Genomic DNA, 12,500 nt, shown 5'->3' with positions numbered 1-12,500 from the left:
AAGGTGAATGGTGCTACGAGCAGTTTCATTCTGTTCGTCAGAGGTATTCTCAGGTATATTCTTAGTCAGTTTTAACCTTTGTTTCAACTTGGTAACAAAGATGAAGACAATACTCAAAACCTGGACCGCCTTACTAAAGGACGAAAACTTGTTTAACGGTATAAGTGGTTCAGAATTCAAAATGAAATTTGTCCTAACAGAGCAACTCACGGAAGGCGGGGCTTTGCACCGGGATGAGGAACAATCACTCTGCACGTCTGATGGAGAATCTAGAAATTTTTGGACCTGTTAAAAAGAGCGTGCTACGAAGCATTTTCTCTGAAACACACCGAGTAAGACAGTCACTAGGGTTCTCATCACCACCGATGTGGTCGAAAATCACTGTTCGCTTAGAACAAAGAGTCGAAATATCACTTAACCTATTGTTAACCATCACTTGCTTCCTATCTATTTTGCCAAACTCAAACTCCTTAGACTTAATCCAACTTAGAACAATCATAGAATCTGTGAAGCAATAAATATTACGAATCCGAATAGGAACAACAGCATTCTTTAGCTGTTCAGCTACATCTACGGCCGTCTTTACTCCAAAATGTACAGATATCAATTCCAGTACAGGAATAGACTTTGTTTTCTTAATTTCTTACAAAGCACAGAATTCTTTGCCAAAATCAGCTTGGCCGGTGTCTGCTGAATTGACAGCCACCAAATATAAAGCACAGCCTAACAATTCTTTACTTGCGTCCGTATAGACCAACAAATTGTACTCGTCACAACGATTACCGACAGAACGAGGTACTACAATTTCTGAGCTCTTGTTTAACCTGTTTTGGCAATCTTCGCCCATTCTTTCATCAGCTCGCTGCTTAACGGCGTATCCCATCCAATATTCTTTGTCATTCTGCAAGGATGCATTTAAACAATTTGCTTCGGTTAAAAAACTGGTATTGAAAACCCAAAAGGATCATAATGGGAAAGAATCGTACTTAAAATTAACCTTTTTGTATTAGCTTTGTTTAGGGTTTAATTTAAGTTCACGAAGTTTTAATCGCATCATTCTCTATTCCAATTAGACCAAAAAGCTTTGATTCTGATTCAGTAGCAGTGTTCAACTTATTTAATTGTTCTCTTAAGGGTACACGAATTCGTACAAAACTCTTTGTAATTCGAATCCAAATTCTCGGAAAGTCGATACAGAAACATTTAATGCCTTAAACAAAACATTATCGCATTTGAAGTTATGGCTAAGTTATCCATGTAAGAAAGGTTTTATACAAACACCTTTTTTATGCTCAGAGTCTCTTCATCATCATCATCAGTTACATTATGGATCAATATGTAATAGAGAGCTATCATTAACAAAAATGGAGAATATCTCATTCCAAAAGGCACTCGTCGGAAACGATAGCCAACAATTGAGAAATCGTTCTTAGAAATATCCTTAAACCATTAGAAAAATGTAACTTTCTCGTGTCCTCTTCTCTAAGTAAAAGCTGTAAAAAGGCTTTTTTTTCAAATCATAAGTCAGCAAAATAACTTGTCAAAACAAATTAGTAGTAGAGTTGAAATCTGCATTTTATTATTCAAATTGAGCTCCTGCCATGGACCTGATTATGGGAAAGATTATTTCTCATTTTGTTCTCTCGCTTAAATTTGATAGAAAGACAAAACCCTACACTTCGTCGTGTTAGAGTTGTTTCGGAACACGGCATTATGAGCTAGAAATGATACATCTTGATTCTCTCTAAGAAATGAGGGAAGATCTGCAATACGTTCAATTACTCCCATCTTCAAAATTGGTTCTGTATAACTGCATCGTATTCCTTTAACCTCTCAGGCGAAAGCTTTCTTTTTTGAGAATTGAGAACTGACACTGCAAGATTATAGTTGGGCGACATTAAATGTTGTATTTCCTTCTTCCATAAAGCGGGCACAACTAACCTACCTGTCTTAGGATCTCTCCGAATATCACTAAGAATGTTATAAATTAATTATACTATTTTCACTTGTCAAAACAGATTTCTCTAGGGTCGTCTTGAAATTTATAAGTGAAGTGAATATGGATTCGAGGATTTCGTCAGTCGCATTCTGAATCTTTTGGTCATCAAAAAAAGGTTTCCTTCTCTTCTTTAGCAAAGTACTTATGTTACTATTAACGGTTAGTCATAGAGACGTGCCGTCAGAATACCATCAAATGAATACATAGCAAATAAGGTTCTCTAAAAACAAAGAGGCACTTCCCGAAAGCATTAAACCCGACGGAGTTTCATAAAAAGTAGAGGGACATTTACCATTGTAACGAAGTCTTTCTGTGCAATGGGAAAATATGGCTTTGATCGCTACCAAGCAAGATTGTAAAATCGTCTATAGTATCAGAATCTATATGCTTATCTGCCAGGGTATGACCCTTCTCAACCAGGGCGTCTGCTAATTTCTTCAATCCAAGTGCCACAAATTTTGAATTAATTTCGTCTACACAAAGTGCCCTCAATAACTGCTTTCCCTGGCCAGGAACATGAACGGGAAACTTTACAATGTAAGTATCGTGATTCTTGACCGAATTAATTCCTTGAATCGTAAGATTCACTTATCAACGACTGAGCAGTTGGGAATGTCTTCCGGAGACCTTTTACTAAGGTTGTTGGGAACCAAGATCCTAAACACTCTCCATGGAATTTTACGACCGAATTCTCTACATATACGGTCCCAGTGGGGAGAATTACAATATTAAATGCCTCTAAGCCCGTAGACATCGTTAGCATTCCGTTAGTAGTAGTTTTAACTACTTTGGTATCAGTACGTTTAGGAACATTAGATTTATTTGCATTAGTGCTCATTTCGTCTTTAACCTTATTAGCACCCTTATTAGCTAAACAAGCATAAATAAGGACATGTGAAATAAATGACATTTCAAACTCGGCCGATTAAATTTAAAATGACAAACTTTAGCATTATGTGAAGTTAAACCACATTTATAGCAGCCCCCAACCGATTTAAGTTTCTCGCATTTACTACCAGGACTTGGGTATTTCATACACTCACTCAATTTATGGTCATTTGGAATTACATTATCATGGGAACACAGTGGGCAGGTCACCTTAAATTTCGAAGCAGGGCACAACGACTTTGAAGAATCTTTGGAAGTAACAGAGACTGATACAGCATTTGAAGATTGCTTAACTAAATTCCTTTTCGTTTTCTCAGACAGGTTGGACTGAAGGTCCATAAATCAATTATTTGCTTCAAATAGGTTATCAAAATTTCTTTCAAAGATGGTTTCGACTTGTTTGTAATAGAGACAAGCTGAGTTTTAAACCCATCACACAGACTTTCCCAAAGAAAATATTGAACAAACAAATCTCCCTTTATATCTAACGATCGAACCTGTTCCTCTAAGACACGAGCTTCGCTTATCCACTGATAGCCATCCCTAGCATTAGGATCAAGACTCAAATTGCATCAAACCCTAATTACCGGAGTATTGTTGACTAAGCTTATCACTAAAAGCTTCATCGAGTAGTTTCTTAGCAGATTCATAATTCAAATCTTTCAAGGCAAGGGAATCTACCAGTTTCTTTGCGGGCCCCGTTAACTGTTTTGAGAGATAAGAAAATTGCTCAAACGAGGAAAGGTCGTATTTGGAAAGAAGACTTTCAAATGAATTAACAAATTTATGATAAGCCGCGGGGTTCCCATCAAAATAAGGTAGTTCTATGCTAGGCAAAGTTATTTTATGATAAGAATGATGTACTTCCTGCGGTGTGGAAGGAGTAGGGGTTGCTGCTGCTACAGCAGACTTTGACAAGCGAGTTAATTCCCTAGTCAACCGTTTAATCGCCAACCTTATACCGTCAGAGTACTTTTCATCAACTTCCGCCTGTCGGTGATACTGAACCGAACTCCAAAGTCTAGAATGAAGCATAAAACTATTTATCTTCTCATCAAGCGAATTTAACTCTGTTAAAAGATCGCGTAACTTGTCAAGATAAAATTCACATTTAATAATATCCAGTGGACCCTTCTCAATACTCTTTAAAGTCTTCGTTACAGACTGTCTCTTGCCACTCCGGATACTAACAAGTACTTTACAGTCATCATCCGACTCTCCTAGAGCTACGAGAAGCGAGGATTCTTGTGTAGAATCAAGTTGCTCCTAATCACTAGCAGACATAATTGAAAAAGGCTTTCAGCAAATAAATTTCAAATTTACCAAAATTACAATATAAATAAGCTACCACCAATAGTATACAAACTAGGAACAATAAATTAATATCAACAAGAAAAATGATTTCAATTAGCTGTCGGGTTAAACCAAATACCGTGAGAAAACCGTAGGGGGGTCGGGGAATCAGAAGGTGGAGAGAGGCCAGCCAGGCTGAAGCAGGCCCCACGTTGGGCGTCATTCGCTAAATTTTATCGAAAAATTACTAGAGTAACTTTTAGGATGGAAAGACTAATGAGGATAAGAGAAAATTGAGTAAAATTAAATACTTTAATATAAAATTTGAGTCAAGACTGAAGTTATTGAAGGCTATAGCTTCATGTAATTAAGTAATAAATTCCCAGTCTACATTGACGAAAGTGTCCTGCTAGTTCCAAGACGATAGCTCTTGACCTCTCTTCACTCCAAGGTTCCACCCCTTTTTGCGAAACTCCAACCCGAGTTAGGCAGCCAGCAGCGAAGATCTTGGAACTCAGCCGTCGTCCTCCACCATGTATTGTCCTTCACCTCGAACCCCCACACGATGAGCTTATTTTCTCATGTTCAATTTCGTACCATCCTTACGAAGGCTCGTGATTCAACAGGAAGTCTCTTGAGCAGCATTTACCACATCAGTATCTCCGGGAAAAGATCTCAATAAAAAGTGAATAAAGTATAAATTGATCACCCGACCAGCCAACTATCGAATCCTCAAAATATTCGTAACCGATAACCTTCCGTCTTGTCTCTGGCGACGGTGGTGGTAGTGAAGGGTCGTAGCGGTACTTTAGTACTGTCTTACCCGAGCTTTTTCCGCGTCCTTGTTAGGTCTGACGCCTGTCATTTAGTGACGTATCCAAGGACCGTGGAAACATGGAAGTCCATGCACGTACAAATTCAAGGGGTTACGGGGTTACTTAACTAAATTGATTAATTATTTAATTTGAATAAAGTTTGAGATTCAATTTCTTAAAAATGAAAAATTTTATTTTATTTCTATTAATATTTTTGTACAAGAGAGAGAGAGAGAGAGAGAGAGAGAGAGAGAGAGAGAGAGAGAGAGAGAGAGAGAGAGAAATGTTTAGTCGCTTGACTCTGGCTTAAGATTTTCTCATTATTCCCAACCTTTCCAGGATTTCTAGTGGGGTTTGTAGAAGGTATTTATGTCTTAGTAATTTAGGCTCGCTCCTTTTCATCTGTACAAATTTTTTTTTACCTCTTACTTCTTAATCATTGATTTTTTATTACACATATTTTCCGTATGATTGCTCTCTCTCTCTCTCTCTCTCTCTCTCTCTCTCTCTCTCTCTCTCTCTCGATTTTTCTTTATTATACATGACTCAACAATGTTTCGTTTTATGATGTCTTCACACAATACGAAACATTGTTGAGTCATTTATAATAAAGAAAAATCGTGTGGATTTGATCAACAGCAGCCCCTGGATCAAACTGGATGAATTACTTGTAAACAACATTTTTAGACAATTAGTTTTTAAATAGTAGTACGAAAATATTTGTGTGGTTCTCGTATGTACCAGATGGGTTAACTTCAAAAGACCTGTTTCATTTAAAATTCTTTCCCTTCACGTACTATTACGGAATTACATTTATTTCATGAAACATTTTTTTTAAAGAGCGTCGTCAATTAGATTCCTTTTCTAATTTTGATGTTTTTTATTCATTGGTTTTACTTTTAAAAAGAATATCTCAAATGGTTGTCAAATCAAAACCTATTTCTTTCCGATGTCTTCTTAAGAAAAAAAAAAAGGAAAAAACTTATAAAATGAGAGAGAGGGAAAGTACGTAGGTTTTGATACCTAATTTACTTAGTAGCTGTTTCTATTGCCGACTCTACTAAGGTCTACAGTTACACAGTATTTAGAAGTCTTGAGTTAAGAACAGTTAACCTGAAAGACTGTAAATACTTTTCGCTCTTACGTTTGTCCCTCTAGTTTCAAATACCTTGTTTTTATCATTCTTCTGCTTTAAAGTATATTTCGTTAACTCAGCGGAATTCCCTCGGCCATAGTTCATCGTTTTCTTGATTTAATGAATACGAATCTCTGGTCACAACAGTTAGACCTATATCTGTATTGACTGCAGATATGAGTCGTTAGTTCGGCTATTATATTGCATATTTGCATTATAGTTCGCCGGGAGTGGTGATTTTCTGTGATATTTCGTAGTGTACTTTTGATACGATGTTAATTGTTTAAAGCTCTTTGTGCTTAATGTCTATTGAACTTTCCGTTAAAATGTTTAATAACACCCAACGATCATTCAACCGGTTATTTGTTTCCTATGACTGAATTTTGAATGCATTTCATGCGGTGGTTTTGCGTTCGTTCATATTTGAGTTGAATATAGAATTTAGACCAGAGGACAAGCACTGGGAACTATGAGGTCTTCAGCGCTGAAATGGAAATTGACAGTAAAAGATTTGAAAGGTGAAAAAGGAGGAAAACCTCAAAGCAGTTGCACTATGAATCAAGTCTTAGGAGAGGGTGGAAAGTCAGATTAAGAAAGAGAAATATAAAAGGAGGTACAGTGAAAGGAACGAAAGTGGTTGCAGCTAGGGACCGATGGCACGCTGAAAAGAACATTAAGTAATGCTTACAGTGCACCGTGCGAGGTCCACTGACGGCACTACCCCAATACGGTGATTTGTTCATATTTTCTATCACATGAACACAATTATCATAGTATTTATGTTTAGTTTGCTTATTCAGAGCGGTTTCTTTCCAAAGTAAAATTCATCTAAATATGTGTTTCATTTGTCTAAATTACCCTAGTTATATAATGATTAAAACTTGATTTGATAATGCACTTTGATTTAATATTTTTCATTCGGGACACGATTTATACAGTAATTACAATATTTATCGTAATTTTCACGTTTCAGAATGCGGTGAACAATAATCGACATTATTGAACTGCGCTGTTTTATGGCAGAGTACGTAAATCATTCGCCATAGAAGTAATACTTAAAGTGATTGCTAGTAATAGCAATTGTAAGAAGAAAAAAAACAGCTAGATTTCATAAGAATCTAAAATAAGCAAGTTCTATATGCCATGTCTGATGTAGCAATCTTTTGTGAGTACTCCACTTATTGGGAACTTGCTATGTAGTTTTCCTTTTGAAGAGAGCTAGTTAAAGTTTACATTATTTTTCCTTGCTGGACAGTCAAAATTGAATGAAAATTGCCAAAATCATATATAAGAACTGTTTAGTATTCAACCCAGCAATACATCCCCATTCCCCTATTCTCGTCAACATGGACCGACGCCATATTTATATGACAGGGGAAAATTCTAGGTGAAAAGAGAGTGAACAATTGGAGCATCTGGGAACTGAAGAAAAATTAAATTATTTGAAGCTATTTTCGCCCAAAACGAAAGAACCTCGGGCCCTAGCTACAACTCCTTTCGTTCATTTTACTGTACCTACATTCATATTCTCTTTCTTCCATGTTAGTTTCCACCTTCTCCTAACAACTGCAGGGTTTTTATTCCTTTTACGCCTTTCAAACCCTTTGCTGCCAATTTCCGTTTCAGCGCTGAATGACCTTAAGTCCTTTGGCCTAAATTCCATATTCAGTTCAGTTTAATCGAAAGAAAAAATATACTTTATAGCTTACCACCTTATCTTAACGTGGCTATTAGGCGCTAATTGTAGCCACTGGAGCTCAAATACGAGTTTAGAGTTAAAATTCATTCACTTTATGTGAGTTGAATATAGAATTTAGGCCAAATGCCAAGCACTGGGACCTATGAGGCCATTCAGCGCTGAAATGGAAATTGACAATAAAAGGTTTGAAATATGTAACAAGAGGAAAACCTCGCAGTTGCACATTGAATCAGTTATTAGGAGAGGGTGGAAAGTAAGATGAAGAAAGAGAATATGAAAGGAGTCATAGTAAAATGAACGAAAGTGGTTGCAGCCAGGGACCGAAGGCACGTTGCAAAAAACCTTAAGTAATGCCTACAGTGCACCGCATCAGGTTCACTTTCGGCACTACCCGCCTACGGGATTCACTTTATGTGAAACGGATTTCCATCTCCATCACATGTCAGTAATAATTGGCCTTCCATAGTTCGTCTATTTGTGAAATCTTTAATGCCCTGGTTAATGAAAAGACCACCAAGGAATATGATATGGTCCAAAACCAGCATGATTCAAGATTTTGATTTTGTGACTGGGAGTAGTCCTGTACTTTGTGATTATCATCTGCCTGTTTCTTATTTCTTATTATGCTCTTTTTTTTTTCTCTTAGAAACGACTTATTTTGTTATTAAGTAAATCATTATCACTAATGTATTTATCTAACTACAGTACCATCGTACCACACATTTCGAAATTTAAGTCTTTCATTCAGAACTTCAAACATCAATATCTTCCTTTAGACTGTAAATAACGTTTATTCAAGATCTAAGATAACTTGTTGCCATGAACACTTGAACTGTTTTCTTTATATGGTTTTTCTACATTCACTGCACACCTAATTAATACTCTTGAGTTTCACAAAGCAAGAAACGTTAATCTCCTTGATGGCCTTTTAGGTAAACGGATATTCCGAGAGTATTTGTCTTATTTCTTCGAAAAACTCAGCTATTGCATAGTTTTGTGTCTTATACACAGAATTATATTATCCTAAAAAATAAAAAAACACGTGGGAACGTCGCCATGCTTCGATATAGTTTTCATAACTGTCAAAATAGAGACTTCCTCCTGAAAAGAGTGATATGACGAAATTCTCAACTGGACCATTATTCTCTACATATAAATTTTACATATCAGGAGTTCCATTATTCTCTATATATAAATTTTACATATCAGAAGTTTCAGTAGCAGAAATTTATATTCCAGTGCAACTTTCATTTCGGTTTCGTTTTCGTAAATACAATTATGATTTTCTGTTCATATTATTCTTTAAGCCCTTCGAGGAATTTTTCATGAACTTGTTTTTCCATATACCAAATGTTTTTTTTTATTTTAATGGTATGGCCAAAAACACTTTTCGTAAAAGAAATAATAGTCTGACACACCCTTCCACGTTAGGTAATTTAATAAAGTGCTCATGCAAATTCTTCGAGACATTCTCTCCTCAATTAATGATGGTAATGTGTCATCGCAAGAGTGTCCGCTTTGTTAATGATTTTTGACGGATTAATTTTTATATCAGTTTCAACAACTTGAATACATATTTTTTATCTTACTATAAATATGTCTTTTTCTTATTAACTGAATGGTAACATTCTTTTTCCTCTTCAGAAAGAAATAATTCACTTAGGTTTAATGTTTAACACAAAATATATATCATACATAAGTTTAAAAGAAAAAAAATATGGCCACATTAAATACATAACTTTTATCTTGCCCATCCATTTTATTTTTTTTCTTTCACGAGGAGAATTACCTACAAGTGACATCGTTACTGGAGTATTTCCGCTGCTGCAGACTTGAAATACTAGCTTTTTATTTTAAGAAATTAAATACGGATTTTGCTCGCCAAAAATGTCTATTATGTTTTTGGCAATGAATTATCATATTATTTAAAGAGGCTTCACAGAAAGTACACATTTCTTTCGTAAGTAATTTTCCACATTCAAAAAGAAACGAAAGTATTCCAGCTTCCGTCATTATACCTTTTCGTATAAAAATCTGGACCCTGATAAAAATGAAACCTGAATTTTAGACGCATATCTCTTGATTCAGGATCTATTTTAGAAACAGAAAATCTCAAAAGCTACGAAAAAGTCAGGAAAAAGACAAGGGAAAGAATTCTGCCTGACTTTCCTTGAATGACACACTGACACACCATAAATCTTTCCAAATAGAAAAAGAAACAAAAATGAAATAAGCTCTGCCTACTAATTCAGGACAGTCGAAAGGTTAAGGCGGGAGAGAAGAGAGAGAGAGAGAGAGAGAGAGAGAGAGAGAGAGAGAGAGAGATATTAATGACACAGATTTTCTGAGAAGGCGAAAAACAAGTATATAAAAAAAGCAAACAGAAAAAAAGTGAAACACGACGGAAACGAAATAAATTGAAATGTACGCAAAAGACTTTACAATAATAATTTGACTGCTGATAAAGGTAAATAATGCAACTAGCCCATACCATCTAACTATAGATGAAAGTCCATTAAAGAGACACTAAACAAAGATGAAAAATACAACAGCCGTTTTTTAATACATTATCTATTCGCAGCCGGATTACAACGAATTATGACATGGCTTCTTACAGCATCTGCAAAAGGCCTATCTCAAAAGATATGGTTGACTTTGGATTATTTCGAAATACAGCTACGTGAACAAAGGCAGCCTTTTTTTCAGTAAACAAAAGCATTAGCATGAAACTCTTAATCAAAGGGTAAAACGAATTCAAATAACACAAAAACGTTACATGTTGAACACAAATCTGAGTTAGTAAAAAAAAAAAAAAAAAAAAAAAAAAAAAAAAACTATCAAAAGAAGAGATAGACGATAGTGACAACAGGTAAACTTAACTCCGGTTATAGTAACATGGATAAAAGGAGGACGAAAAAAAAGCGTAACACCGAGAAAATGTGCCTACTTATGTGATTATTAGGAAAACATGGTTACACCACAAGATTTTTAATTGCATCTAGAAGACTATTCATACAACAAATTAAATTTTCAACTTCAATAACATATTATAAGGTGAGCGTACGATCTGAAGTTCCTAGAAATCTTTTAGTTTAACAGGAAAGTCGAGCCATAAGAATACGAAATGCAATTGGTTAAAAGCCCTCCAAAACAAACATCCTGGGAGCTCTTTGTAATTTTAAGCAGCCTCTTTTCCGTACCAGTCAGTATCGGAAACCTACTAAGCATTTCCTTTTCGGCAGAAGCAGCACAAATATACTCTTCTTGCCCTGACATTTCGAATGGCCACTTTACACAAGAGCAAATTCAGATGTGAGCCACATACTGACAACCAAGAAGAAATTTCATTAACACTGCTTTGCATAGTTTGTAAATTGCCAAGTATCTGGTACATGGTAGTTGCGGCCTCATACCCAATATATATTTTCAAGACTGAGGAAATGTATAAGATTCACGCATCTCAGAATCTGAATGTGAGTAGCCGTGGTGCAGAGGAAGGTGAAGAGGAAGTCGCACCTTTCAACCCTTAGAGTGAGGCCAAGGCGAAAGAGGAAACTGTTGCAGAAAGTCGTAAGGCTAGGAAATGCTCTCCATTCTTGGGATGGAGAAATCTTACAAATGCATCATTTTGAAACTTCTATGGGTAAGACAGCGATTAACAGTTTAAAAAAGTAGTGATAGTGTGTGCAATTGGGCCAAGATTGGGAAAGAACTGGAGTGAGGGACTTTCTGGAAGAGTTTGAGTCTGTTCTTTGCTCAGTTTGAAGAAACTGAAAGCTTGGTTAGGCTAGGTGGCTTAAATCCTAACGTATGGAATGCATCTACAATTACGTATGAATGTTGATACCCAATCTGTTGTGGATATTCCCGCTGAATTCAAGTTCCGTACTTACAATAAAAATTAACCCATTTCCACCATGACACCTTATTATCACATTTATAATTCGGACTACTAGTGACCAAGCTTTTAAAAACAGCCACATGTAACAAACTCGGTGTTTAGTTATCATAAGTTAGATACGTTAATTCCGATTCTCAATATACAATTTGAATTTGACAGGAATATGAGTAGCAGGGTAAAATCAACTTCAAACTTTCTTGAGAGCTGGATGGATATGTCGTCATTGCCTGTGTATCAAACTCGAGTTCTTGCCAGGCCACATTCACTTAGTATTCCAACGGTATAGTTAATTCGATATTAAAAGGTATTAGGATACCCAGCAGATATTCTAGTCTTCAAAATAAAAAGTTCCCAACTTTACCATATTAATAGACGTAAACTCCACTTCTCTGTAACGCCAACTTGAATAATCTTCACAAAAAATTTCAACAATGAAAGATAAAATTCAAGATTTAAGCTTCCTTTGCTCCCTCTCCATCATTCTAGTTTCAGTCGCTCATCAAACTAAACTTTTCGGGCGGTGAATTATTTACTTGTCGGTGCCTGTTATACTTAGGCATCACCCGGAAGCTTCAATCCGAAGCTCTTTTTCTCATAGAAAGATTTCCCACAACCCCGCTGCTTCGTTGATATAACGAGTTCCGAAATCTCTTAGAATAAAAGTATTTTCTTTCCGGACCTAAACGGAAACGTTTTCCCGGTCGGTGTATTCTACTCGGATGTGAACTTCAAAGTGAACGTAAGATATATAGTTTCTTTACTAATATATA

At 36.0% G+C, this 12,500-nt stretch overlaps 1 long non-coding RNA gene across 1 annotated transcript in view; it reads right to left on the bottom strand.

The window, feature by feature from the left end:
* Window positions 1–12,500, bottom strand: part of LOC135196012 (uncharacterized) — a 324,883-nt gene that overhangs the window by 187,605 nt on the left and 124,778 nt on the right. The window lies entirely within an intron of this gene.

Source organism: Macrobrachium nipponense, chromosome 17 (assembly GCF_015104395.2).
Source record: "Macrobrachium nipponense isolate FS-2020 chromosome 17, ASM1510439v2, whole genome shotgun sequence".
NCBI classification, from domain to species: Eukaryota; Metazoa; Arthropoda; class Malacostraca; order Decapoda; family Palaemonidae; genus Macrobrachium; species Macrobrachium nipponense.
The sequence above is the reverse complement of the archived record's forward strand: the minus strand, read 5'-3'. Positions and strand labels throughout refer to the sequence as shown.